Genomic DNA, 10,146 nt, shown 5'->3' on the forward strand with positions numbered 1-10,146 from the left:
AATAATCATGTTGGGATCAAAGGACAGCAAAATGTAAGTTTACAGTTCTGTATCTGATACTGACTCTCTCTTGCTATTTACTCAGACAGTAGAAGAGTTTACGTTGATCTTTGGAATATTGCATTACTGAAAACATCTCCAACTCCCTAATTCATCCCAAGGATTTATTTGCATTATTATTTAAATAAAACATCACCAATTAGATCAAAGGGACATAAGTAGCCTGTGCATAAACTCTCCATCTTAAAGCTTTATGTTTTCAATAGGTAACAGGCAAAGCCTGGAGAAAATTCTACTGTCTCACTTTTCCTATTTAAATAAGTAAAAAATGTTTATGGACTTTGAGCATATATAACACAGATCAGAACTCTTCTTTCTTCCCATGGTTTTACACTAGTCTGAATGCATTATTCAAAGACCTAGGGGCTTTGCTGGTAGTGCCACACTGTGGAGTTTCCAGCCTTGGAAGCAAGAGCCAATGCCACTGAACAAAGTCCCCAAATTCAGGAGAACACAGTCATTCTTGGAGCATCTCATCAATCAGGTCAGTAGCTAACTAGAAAAGAGTATTTTTATTGTACTTCGTGTCCATGACCCTGCTTGCAGCACTGGACCACAAAGAGCTGCATCAGCACACCTATAGGGACTGAGCCATGAGTTTAAAAGAAACAACTGACGGAAAGAGAAGGAACTGCATCAGCAAAGGCTTTTAATTACAGATCTGTTCCAGTAGAGATGCACACAATAATTGGCTTCCTAGTGGTATGGATATGATCCCTTTCCCATGGTGAAGATCCTGCCAGTTTATAAGTCTTGTGGTGCCACAACTCTGTGGAATGCTGCTGCTATTCCCCAGGCTCAAAGGTAGCCTGCATGATTTGACCAGGACCATGCCAGAAGTGCTTAGGAGAGCAGAGGGTCTTAGCTGCCAGGGTACAATTATCACCCCAATCAGATCCGCTTCTTGCCCTTCTGCCACATTCTTGGAGAGAATTAAATAGTGCCTACAAGTCCAGAGGGATTGTTTTTCCATTATAAATTGTATCAATTATAAGGAGGAGGAAACCTTCTGTTTGCCTGTGGAACAGTCTGTGTATTAGACACAGGCTGCTGAAGCAGCTGCAGGCTTGTCCAGCAACCCTTTCGCAAAGGCAGACTTTTGGAAGGAAACCCTACAGCCAACAGTTCCATATTTGCTGAGATGTAGCATCTGATCTCACAGATTTGCCTCCTGCCTTGGGTGAGTCTCACATTACCATGTCTATTTCTAGCAAAATTTCCTGCATAGTCCATGAAGGCTGTTTTAGGAAAAGAACACTAAATTCTCTTGAAGAGAAAAGGGTTTATAGAAAGAAGTACAAGAAAAGTCATTTTAATGTGTATGTAAGGTTAAAACTCAGATACCTACCCATGCAACATACTGAATACTGAATTTAACATAGGCATATCAAAACAAACAAAACTCATTTTAAAAGATGAGAAAAAGCAACATTGAAGACTATTGGATGAAACATCACATGGCAAGAAAGAGGAGTAGTTAGTAAGATTCAAACTCAGAATATTAAATTAGGAAATTTATCAAACAAAAAAATATTAAATTCAGGAAAGAGATTGTTTAACATTTATCTTCAAGCTACAGCAACTGAATGTTAATGTGCATTATGCTTAATCAGAAGTAATACAAATAATTAGGTTGAAAAAACCCACTTTTGCTATCAGGAAATCTAAACTTTAGTATGTATGGTCTGAAAAGTTAAAGGCAATTTAATTTTTAATTACGGTAAGAATACAACACCTCCAAGTGCAGTTCTAGTCTATGTAATGATTGTGCAATTAAAAAATGAGGCCCTTCAAACAAGGGAGTCCTTCAAGGCAACAGGGAATTCATTACAGGGTCTGTGACTCAGTTCTTATGCTTTTGGTGAACATTATCAAGTTATTTTTACCCCTGCTGAGGGCTTAACCCAGAGCATGTAGAAATATTTACACCAGCTAACCCTGTAGCACTTGTTTAGAGAATCTTGGTCTCCTACTAGCTTTGTGGAAACCAGGCAGTGCCTGAGCTCTGAGCTCATCTCCATCTCTTCATCTCTTGTGAATTCCAGCACCAAAATTATGCTTTCAGTCCCATAAAGGGTGCAGGTATTTAGAGTAGGGCCCAGTCCAACTGGAGCCCTTAAGGCCAGGATCATGGCAGAAAGTGCCTTCATTGTAATTCAACCTGTACCTCCATCTCCCTGCCCTTAGTTCCTAGCCTGAGGCTTACACATTCTTCCAGAAAGTTGCAGTCTCAAGGATGAATGCTAAAAACTGTGTTCCTCTTTGGGGGCACCTTCTTATAAACACTCTGCCCCTACAAAGCAATTTCTGGGTTCTTTTAAGAAACCATTGTGTCCTGGTTCAACCTTTCAAAGGAGAGATCAGATGGTAGTCAGCCAGGAGAGGGTTTGGTCTCAAGGTATCAGCTTGAAGGAGATGTTCAGTTCAGGGGCATTAGCAGGAAGCTGTGACATGGCTTCAGTGCTTTCTCACTGCTATGGAGTGGAGACTGTGGCTTTTGCCTTTCCCTCCATTCTCCTCCTCTGGAGGTACATGTGATCATGTGTATACCATTGTGTACTACACACACAGGAAGCTTATACAGGCCCTCTTCCATAGTATACCTGGATTCAGTTTAGCTTTTCTCAGTAATTCCTAGTTTGGTTTGGCTGCTATTTGTTTAAATGTGGCTTTATTCAATCCTCATAGTTTCCCATGCATGCTACATTAGTGCCATTCCAGGGCAAGAATTCACAGAGGTTAGCCTTTAAAGGTCAGTCTTTTATGACTAAGATATAGAATTGGTCTTTTCTACTTTTTCCCCAAACTAAAATGTCCTTCAATATATCCTAGGGCAACCTCAAGGTTTGCCCTGACAGGGTTTTGATACACCTGTACAACCTTATTCACTACAAGAAGTGATACTACTACAGCCATGAGTAAAGGTTACGGTATAGAGTTTTCCCCTAAACGTGGTAGTATGGAAATAATTTACCCTTACTATGACATTGCGGCTGGGGTTCCAGGACTGGAATATGTAGAAGGAACAATAACAACAAAACCTACTGAACAAACCAACCCCACATGGCTTTAAACTGAGAAAAGTGTAACAGAGATCACAGACATTCACTGAGAACAGATAACCAAACTTTAAGAACCTCAGGAAACCCATCCAACACAATTATATGTTGGAATGCTCAAAGGAAATCAATATAACCCAAGTCTTTCTATTCCATTACAAAATGCCTTTTTATCATATGATGTATAATAATTTTTCTATGCCACAAACTGGTTTTGTACAGTACCTTCTCCTCTTTTGAAGAAATGAGAGAAAAACTACTCTTGGAGTTTTATTACTGAAATAATTGCCATAATTATTGCTGTAATAATAGTAATTGTAATTATTGTTGTAAATTCTCTCTGATGTCTAGAAAAGGCAATAAAGTAATTGGGAAAAAAGTATAAACAAGAGTATATAATTTACTGCATAATGTCAAAACCTGCTAGACAGCAAAGATCTAGGAAAATGAATACAATTATGATAAAGGTACCACTGTTTTCAAAGAAAAGAGAGTATGTTAAAGCAAATAAGGGACTCCTAAATGCTTGTTAGCTATATGCATATACTGCCTGTATTCCTCAGCTAGTTCAGGTGGCAGATCCCTGGACATCCATGAAGCTATAGTTGCTTCCACAAGAAGAAGACATAGTGAAGTTGCATCATTTGAGAGCTTGCCAAATTGGTAAGCAATACACATTTCAGTGGCTCCTCATGCTCATTTTGTTAGCTCAACTATGCAGTCACATGTTTATAGAGATATATGGGAAGAAAATAACCTCATCTTGTCTTAAACACACAATTATGCTGATCATGGAAGGGAAGTCATGTACGGAACAGGTCCTTCTGCCTCTGGTACTCAGTGCATAGAATATTCCACCAAGAAAAAATGCTGCAACTGGGCACAACAATCTACACTTAAAGGAAAGGCCAGCCTCCCTCTGTGTGCATATGGAGGAGCTAATCCAGCTCTGTGAGGTCAAATGGTCTTTCCACGGTGAGGAGGTTCCAAGCAGCAACATGGTATGCTGTTCTTCACCAAATATTGCATCCTCTCAAAAGTTATTTGAAACTCTCCATGCTGCAGCTTTGCATCTTCTTTCCAGGAAATTAATACATAATCACAGAATGATTTGGGTTGGAAGGGACTTTAAAGATCATCTCATTCCAACCTCCCTGTCATGGGGAGAGGCACCTTTCACTAGAAGACCTGGCTGCTCAGACCTCCAGCCAGCCTGGCATTGAAGACCTCAATGACATGTGGCATCCACAACTTCTCTGGGCAACTTGTTTCAGTGCCTCAACACCCTCTCAGTCAAGAGTTTCTTTCAAATATCCAATTTGAACCTACATTCACTCTGAAGCTATTCCTCCCTGTCCTGTCACCACATGCCCATGTAAATAGTCTCTCTCCATCTTTTTTGTAGGCTCCCTTCAGGAATTAGAAGGCCACAGTTGGGTCACCCCAAAGCCTTCTCTTTCCCAGGTTGAAAAATCTCAATTCTCAGCCTTTCCCCATAGGAGAGGTTCCATTTCTCTAACTAACTAGGTGTCCCCACTCTGGACTTGCTGCAACGGGTTCATCTCCTTCCTGTGCTAAGGACCCCAGAACTGGATGTAGCACTCCAGGTGGTGTCTCACCAGAGCAGAGGGGCAGAATTTTCCTTGATTTTCTTTGTTTGTTGTATATTACACATAGTTAGCAACTGTGTTACAGTCAGCTTTGCTTTATACTCCCAGAAAGAGTATACCCCTCCACAATGCAACCTACACTACTGGATATGGCAAGCAACAAGGAGGCAAAAGATGTGCATCCCTAGGAGAAGTGTGTGATGTGGCTAGAAGGACAGGCAACTGGGAGAACACAAGTGCTGTTCTGCTAGTCATGGGAATATCCTATGTTAATTTATAGCAGTTTTGTAAAGGGGTTTTGGGTTTTGCATTTGGCCAGCTTTTTTATAAAGCTCTTCCAAAAAAGATGTAAAATCAATTTGCCTTTTCAAATTGAGATCAAATAGAGAGAGAGAATGCCAAACTTCTTCCTGTTTTATCAGGAAGTTTCAGGGATTTTGAGATTAGAGTTCTGGAACAGAGAAGTAACTCCTGCTGCCAGCATCCAAGCTTCCTAAAAGCCTTTCAAAAAGTTTTCAGGCATTGTAACTGCAAACAGAAAAAATCCAAAGATTTCTTTATTTCAGGAAAATTATAACAATTTTGTAGGGCACAGAATGCCTTTGAGCATCCAATCACAGCTGGCCAGGACATAAGATGAGGACATAGGTCCACAAATGCACAGGCAAAGTGCTGGCAGGTTTCATTCCTTACCAGACTAAAATAAAAAGATGGGATGGGACCAACTGGACTTTCTCATTCATGTACTTGGAAAAATTACTTTGTTATAAAACAAGACAATACCACAAAGGAAAAATCTTTTGAGTGGTGTGATAATAGAAGAACATACTGAATTTTATGACCATCTGACATAAAACTGTTAGCTGTCTCAATGGAAATGGTCTGAGAATGAATGAATCATTCTAAGCAATCTTTCTAGTCAAGAGGGATAAACAGGCAGCTCCTGAGGACAATTTATCAGACTGATTTTATTTTCTCCCTTTAAAAATAAGTACATTTTCCTTGGAATATATATCTTTCCCCTTTTAATTTGGAGGGAATGTGGGATCAATAGGCCAGATTCAGATATACAAGTAGGGGAAAAAACCAGGGCAGCTGAATCCCACCGTCACTGTTGCTTGGCAAGTAGCCTAATTTATCTGCTCAGATATTTCAAACAGGGCTAGACATCTCCATGCTAAAATATTGCATTTAATTAAAAAAAAAAATCCTGGTTTTTGTGCGCTTGTTATACAGTCAGCAGGTGTAACAAGTTCAATCACTGAACTGAAACAGCTGTGCAGTTGACAAATACTTTTTACATACTAGTTGCATGTACTACAGACCAGATGGAAAGAATTTTATGTGGGGAAGATTGGATTATTTACCATTTCCCTCCAGCAAGCACTGTTGCAAACAAAATTGTTAGCCATCCACTGAAGGCCAGTGTCCTGTCTCCATAATCTGGCTGTCAAAATGTCAAGCTCAGAAGCTTGATCCCCTCCACAGCACTGGTTTAGCTCTGAAACGTCTACATCATTACAGGCACCTTATTTCCTTATTGCCACCATGAAGCAAAGGGCTTCAAGGATTTCAAGGACTCTATGTATAAAGCATCTACATGTAAAATAAGAAAATTTATATTATTAAGCACATGCATACTAGGGGAGAATTTTGATTTCCATTGCTTTAAATGGAAATAAATTATTTTCTCCTTTCCTCTCTTTTCTTTTCCTTCATTACAGTCACTGAAATTTTACCAGCTCTGGCTGCTAACACAAGTGAAGTGAATAATGCTGTGTTCTCGTAAGTGTACTTAGGAGCTGGCATTTCATTACAAATAGGTACATAATAGCATAGCCAATCTTTAAACCTATCTTTAGAAAAAGGATTTATTATTATTTAGAATTCTCCAACAACCAGTTTTGATGCTGAAGCTTGTGCTTTGTACATTTTAAAAAGAAAGATTATGCTTAGACAAGGTGCTATTTTGGTGCTGAACCCCTGACTCATCCAGTTTCTTTCCATTTTTGGAACAGTTCCGCATTAGAACACAGTTTCCCAACCACCATATTTTTCCCAATTAAAAGAAATTATATTTGCCCACACCTGACTACCAGCATGTCAGAATCACAGCTGAGCTTCTTCATAATCTTAAATTATTGGCTCCTTTTCAGAGTGGACACTGCCTGGCATTGGGAAAATATGCTGAGCTCAAGGAGTAGCCAAATGTCTCACAACCTCCTGAAAATGTGTTGTCCCTATAACTAGATTTTCAGGGCTATTTCAGACTGGTTGTCAAACCTTCCCTACATACCCTAAAAGAATGTGTCATGATTATAATTCGACTTCAAAAAAAGTGTAAGGATACTAAATTATAGAATCAAAAAATGTCCTGAATTGGAAGGCCATACAAGGATCATCAAAGTCCAATTCCTGGCCCTGTGCAGGACAGCCCAACAATAGACAATGACCATTTTGAAAAAAAACAGGAAGTTATTCCAATTATTAGCCAAATAACTGTGTACTTATCCAGCAAACTCCCAGCAAAGTCATTGATAACTTCAGAAATTTTTCTACAGATCATAGTTAACATGCTAACAGACACCACACTGCTAAATGATGCTTGCTCAGATCTTGAGAATGAGAGATATTAACGGATCTCCAGGGATGTCACCACTCATCATGGTTCAGCCTTATTGTCACCATGATTTCTAAGGCTGTATTGTCCTATTACTTCAGGATAAGATACATGGTGTCCTGAGGGAGACACTGAGAGTTAACTTCACCTCAATCTCCAAATTCCTTCTTTATCACTGCATAGTGTTTCTTCTGTAAGCTTAAAATGCTCCTGCATAGCTTGAGGCAGAAAAAGAAATCAACGCAAAAAAGTTATTAAAAATACTCTTCCTGTTATCATGCTGGTCCAATTACTCCTTGTGGGTTGACTTCTGGTGCCTTCAGAGGCCTCTTCAGACTCAATATATCACAATACCACAATTTCTATGTGGTCCCAATGATGTATTCCAGGACCCACTATCATCCTGAAGTTTTCTAGGACATGAGATTAACCAGTTGACAGATTAATCAGTTTACTCCTCTTTCTTCAGTCATGAGGTCTCTCCTTAACAAAATACAGGACCCTAGGCAAGTGAGCAACATTCATCACAGTAATATCTGCCAATACAATTTCCAGTGATTTTAATTCTTAAAAGGTAACCACAGGTGTGCCGTTGCTGGGCAGCACTGTTTAAGCCCAGCAGATCAGATGCTGTTCTGATTTATAACCTCTGGCAGCTCAAGTGAAGGCAGGAGCTGGCAGCTTTGCCCATGCCCTCTGAAGGGCAAGATGCCCAGATAAAGCATGTTGGCAGGCGTGCCTGCCTTCCCACCCACCCCCTGCACGAGGAGCGTGCCTCCCCAGCGCCGCCGCAGCACCACAAAGCGGGTGCAAGGCAGCTTTCAGAACGACCAAGCACCTCCAGCTGGTTAAGGGCACGGAGCTGAGGCAAATGTCTGTGGTAGGCACAGCCACAGTCCAGCGGGGTTAAAAGCGAGGCTATCCAAATCCATCCAAGACCTGCAAATCTTGAAACACGTAAACCCTACATGCGTCAGATAAAGAAGCCAGAAAGAAAGGTGCCCCCTAATGAGTTTTTTTTGCGCTTGGGTGAGCGAAAGGGCTGCTTCAGGAGGCTAATAACTGAAAACCTTCCAGGCTTTTGTCCGGAGAAATGGCAGGCACTTTCCATCCCTTTGAAAAAAAGAAGGCCTTTCGGAGTCTTCACGAGAGATGTGGATTTTAAGGGCGACCTTAGGTCATACAGAACTAATCAAGCGAAAACAATAAGAAAATTAGACTGACAGTCAGCAAGTATCTGAGGACTTTATCAAAAAGAATTAGGAATGGACAAATTCACTGGGAGCAAAGGATCAGATCTGCAAGGTGGCATTGTGTGGTGGGATTAAATTATTTATTCATTGTTAATTTATTTATTTATGTATGTGCAAATGACCTAGCTGCTGCAGGTGCTGAGGAGTTTCTGAAAAGGCCCAGTTTTAGAGCCAAGGCTAGAATATTGGTCCATTTAACTCATTCTTTTCCTTAAGGCGATCAAACAGTGACTTTTATCTAGGAGATAGAGGAGGAAAACCATATGTGTACTGGGAATGATGCGGGGTCTGAGCAGCACTAAGTACCCAAGTATTCCAGTCTCATTCAAGAATGCTGTGCAGTTTAATGTCCAGCAAATTAGCAAATGAATGCTTATGTCAATATGTGAAAAATCCCTAGTTGGTTTAAACAGATAAAAAGCCTCTTGGGAAATGGCAGAAAATGCAGGCTTTCTCTCCCTGTCTTTTTTAAAGAAAGAAAGAGAAACAGTACTTATTAAGTTTTCCCCAAACTTACAAAAAGTTGCAGAAAACAACAACCTACATGGATGCTGGCTCTTATATGTACATGAAATTTTTCCAGTGCTGCTACAGGAGAAATACAAGAATCTTTTGCACTCTTTGAATCACATATTAGCTATTCAAGAGGAAACAGTTAAAATGTGGGACAGTTACAGGGCCTGTAAGATGCCACCCTGCTACTCCTCTCTTAAAGGTACAGGACGTCAAAAGCCCTGGAGAGGGTCTGTCTTTACATTTTTCCCTGATTTATAAATTCTGCCTTGAAGATGAAATCCACAAACACCTCTCATTTTTTTCTTCTCCACATTTAACCATTTATAGGAAAGGGTAAATTGTCATCTCATGTTCCCCTTGACCCAGCAGAGCAAAGCCACAGTGGGGACTCTGTGTCTGACATGACCCTGGGGAAAAAAGGAACACGAGATCTCAGCATGGGGGTTGGAGGCAAGAAGTCACACATATCGAAAATGACAGCGTCACATCAGTTAATGCCATGTGATAAGGGAGTCCTGCTGGGGTTTATGTCCTTCTGCAGAGATACACTTAAAGGTTGGCTGCTAAGGAAGATTTTTTACTAACTCCAGAAAGGGATTGCGGATGTTTGGTCAGGAAAGATCATAATGCATTCCCTTTCTTCAGGACAAGCATCAGTAGCTATGATAGGGATCATAAAACTGCCCCATGAGATACACCTTGGAACTAGACAGGCAGGTTTATCCACTTCTGCTTTGCACATGGTATTTCCCTCCTCTTGGCCATACTTAGGCCCTTTCTCAAAACCAGTCTTCATCATGTCCTATTGGAGAATGGGCTACTAAAGAAAAAATAGAGGGCATTTTAAAGAAGAAATATCTTTAATATTACTAAATTTAAAATATCACCTCAGATTAAAAGCTCAATGAGCCAATTTCTCAAGCCATGCAAAACAGAAACAACAGAGGCCATATAGAAAGTCTGCTTCCTCCCTGGAGTGATAAAGTCCTCCTTTCTCCCCTGAATGTAATGTGTGAGGATGAATTCAG

Source organism: Agelaius phoeniceus, chromosome 4 (genome assembly GCF_051311805.1).
Source record: "Agelaius phoeniceus isolate bAgePho1 chromosome 4, bAgePho1.hap1, whole genome shotgun sequence".
Taxonomy (NCBI): domain Eukaryota; kingdom Metazoa; phylum Chordata; class Aves; order Passeriformes; family Icteridae; genus Agelaius; species Agelaius phoeniceus.